Source organism: Octodon degus, unplaced genomic scaffold, assembly GCF_000260255.1.
Source record: "Octodon degus isolate 3935 unplaced genomic scaffold, OctDeg1.0 scaffold00022, whole genome shotgun sequence".
NCBI lineage: Eukaryota > Metazoa > Chordata > Mammalia > Rodentia > Octodontidae > Octodon > Octodon degus.
Genome location: NW_004524598.1, coordinates 13058248 through 13062282, shown reverse-complemented (window position 1 = coordinate 13062282; position 4035 = coordinate 13058248).

Sequence of the window (4035 nt, the reverse complement as noted above, 5' to 3'; positions counted from 1 at the left end):
TGAACCCTTTGTGTCTCTCTGGCAAGATGTTCTGCTCCTGAATCAGCTGGGTGGGTCTTGCCTCTAGCCTCTTTGCAGGGAGTTCTGCTGAAGGGTTCTGTGCTGGGTCTGCAGTCTGGGTCTATTCAGGATCCAGAGCTCTTTGCTTTTTTTGAGACAGGATCTCAGTATATAGTTAGTTCAGGGTAGCCTTCAACTCATGATATAGCTCAGGCTGACCTCAGATGCATAGTGATCCCTCTGTTTCCTCTTTTTCCCCAGTGCTGGGGTTATAGGTGTGCACCATCATGCCTTTTCATTATCCAATTACAAATGTTATTGCATGTGTAATTTCTAGGTTTTGTTTTGTTTTATTCTGATCTCTTAATGAATATTTATCATATTGCTTTAATTATAATAGATAATAGATATACAATGATAATGATGACATATAATGCCTTATATTTTTCAAAGCCTTTTGACATGTTGTCTGGAAGCAGTATTGTATATTATGTAAAACATTTAGTTTTTCCTTTTCATTTAAATGGGAAAATGGACTCAGAAGGCAAGTGACTTATGTAAGTTATCTAAGGAATTAATGATGGAGATGAGTCTTCACAAACAAATAGATGTGTTTTCCAAAGGACTTGCTTAATCACTAGTCTCTTGGTAAGAGTTTACTGTATTTTTTAAATAGTTTTTTAAAATTTTTATTTTTTTAGGACCAGGGAGGTGGCTCAGTAGAATAAGCACTTCCCTGGCAAGAACAAGGGCCTGAGTTCAATCCCTGGTTCCACAAAAAAAATAAATAAAAAATAAAAAAATTATTTTTTATTTTCAATTTTCAATTTTTATTTTTTTAAGGAGAATACAAAATAGTATTAAAAGGGGCAGGCCAAATAACTCAGTGGATTAAAGTACCTGCTTAGGCAGATGCAGGGGCTGGGAGTTTGATTCCCGGGCCTGGCTTAATGCCAGCCCTGCCCCCGGCGTGCAATTGAGATTGGGCATGGTGGCAAGCACCTGTAATCCCAACACTTGGAGGCTGTAAATAGGAGGATCACTATGATTCCGTTCTACGCAATGAGACGCTATGGATCCTGTCCTAAATACAAAAACAAAAACAACAATTACAAATGATACAGAATTTCACTAAACAAAATAATAAGAATTTCACAGTAGAGCTTACTGTATTTTTAATGAATTGATCATGTGTTTCATCCATTCATTTAGAGTTTTATTAGTTGTACCTTGGTAAATCTAACCATAGACTTACTCCTTTACAAAAAGGAAATCCTGGACAGAAAATCCCCTCAGCAAGTGAGGCTTAAAGATTATTTATTTGTCATTAGATGAATTTGAATTACACAAAATATAACTACTAGTTTTTGAGAAAAATGTGACCTAGATGAGAGTAGATAAATATTTTTATTTAGTCTCTCATATTTCAGTATTTTCATGTGAGCTGTTGTTACCTCTACTGTGATATTTGGGATGAAGTAGAAGTTGTAGGCAGTAATTCATATGTTGAGTCCACGGCCATTTTCACTAGAGCATGCTCTCATGATTTATAGAAAAAAATATTTAATGGCCATGACAGATAGGTATTTATTGTAAAACAAAATGCAGAAGGGAGCAATATTACATCTTAAATACCTGCAGTGTTATTGATGTAGCTCATGCTACCAGCTGCCAGGCTTTTTGTAAAATATGTTGTCACTCTATGAATAAGTGAAACTGCTTTCCTGATCCTCCCTGTCAGTGCTGTTACTCCACTCGGCATGGACTCTTTCCCCATACTTTTTCTGGATCACTTTCCTCATATAGATCCTGTGTCAGTCATTGCTACGAGAGTCACAGATGAAGTACACAATGTGCAAATACACAACAATTTACAAGAGTGGCTTATAGCAGCCACCCACAGAGTCGGGTGTAGAAGAGCACAAAAGTGTTCTAGCACACTAGAGTTCCAAAGGATCCAGTTGAAGGCTGGAGCCCAGTGTCATGTCCTATGCAAATCCATATCAGGAGGCTGGAGGGTCTGCACTGGACCAGGGGAGGATTTCCAGGGTGAGGGTGAAGATGGTGGCTCCCCTGAAGAAACAGAAGCAGCCTTCTTTTTGCTGGCTGTTTGTACCATTCGGGGCAAGCTGCTCAAGGGAGGGCCTTCTGCCTTTAGTAAAGGTCCTCGCCATAGTCATAACTACAGTACGTGGATCCAGTTTAGTTGGGTGTTTATTAACTCAAGTTGACACAATAAATGAACTCTCATGGATCCTGACCTAAATATCATCTTCTTGGAGCAGTTTTCCCAGGCCACCTTATTTAAAAATATAGCTATGTGTGTCGGCAAGATAGCTTATTGGACTAAGCGCCTACCTGGGCAAGTGCAGGGACCGGGGTTTGATCCCCTGCATTATATGCTGCCCACCTCCCACCCCACCCCCCACATGCTGAGCTGGCCACCAAGACCAGTGCTGAAAACAGGAGGATCACTATGAGTCTGATCTGTGTAGTGAGACCCTGTACCAAATACATAGAAGAAAACAAAACAAAAACCCTCCTCATGCATCATGTCCTCCTCTCCCTCTGGCTTTCCCTCTGCTTCCCTTCCTTCTTTCCTCATTCTCCTCCTGTCCTCCGGACTCTATAAGGCCAGGGATTTTTATCTGTTTTGGCTGAGAACAGAGCCTGGCATATATTAGATGGAAAATAATTATTAAATGATGCATGAATACATACATTTTGATTTTTATTTATTTGTTTTTGTTTTGTTTGAGATGAGGTCTCACTGTGTAGCTCAGGCTTGACTTGAACTCACTGTATAGCTCAGGTTGGCCTCAAACTTGAGGCCATCCTCTTGCCTCAGCCTCCCTAGTGCTGGAGTTAGAGACATGACCATCAAGACCAGTGAATACATGTACAATATTTTGGTGTCTTAGCAATTACATGGTTCATGCAGTGGAGGAAAGATGATTGTATATGGAAATCAGGTAATTGATGTGGCTGTCACCAATAGACTTCTGTATAAATTCAAAGGAAGAACAAAAGGAACCCATTGGAGGTGCTCCAGGTTGTAAAATGAATGTTAGAAGTCAGAGAAACATTGGTCACTTACATTCATTTTGGCTCAATATACTTATGATTGTTCCTGAGTCATTAAGTAAACTGAACATGAGCAAAAAGCCTTCTTATCCAACACTATTGCTGGTTTCCTTATCCTGAAATACTCCATTTAGACTTGCAAATGAGTCCTTTGAGTTTAAGTAAAGGGATTGCGCAGAGCCCTCCCCCCGCTGAGGGTTCCAGACAGTGCTTGTCTGGCTAAATATTTCATACCAAGTATTGAGGTCAAATGGATAAAAGCAGTACCCTTTTAGGGGACAAATATTTCAAGATGTTAATGCCAGGTATTACAGTTTGACTTTTAAGCAACTGCAGACTTCCTTTACTTCAGACCAAGATGGTTTTAGAATCTGGTCATATACACATTCCATACAATTTTTTTTAATCTAACTATATAAAGATAGCTTTTTTGGGGAAAAGATATTTCAGGGCCCATGAATCAAAAAAATTAAAGTAGAAAATTATTCAAGAGGGTTTCAGCTCTGAAGCCCCCCATTGCCTCACAGTAGCTGTCTATCCTTTCTTTTCCATCTTTTCTTCCCAAATAAGCTGTCTTTGGTTATACTAAAACAAGAAAATGATTAAAAAGATTATATGTATTAATATATTTTATTTCAGTATAAATGAATATTTTACAAATCTCTTAAAATTGAGTGAGAGTTTTTTTTTTTTTTTTTTTGAAACAAGGTATTCCCTATGTAGTTGAGGCAGGTCTGGAACTCACTATGTAGCCCAGGCTGCTCTCAATCTTGAACTTATGGTGATCTTCCTTCCTCATCCTTAAGAATTTTGAGACTACAAGTGTGTGTCACCACAACTGGTAGGGGAGAGCTTTTATTATAAGTTGTGTTTTAGGTAGTCTGCTGATTTTGTGAAGGGTTTTTTTTTTTTTTTGATCTTTTTTTTTCTTTTCAAAGTATTATTGATAAA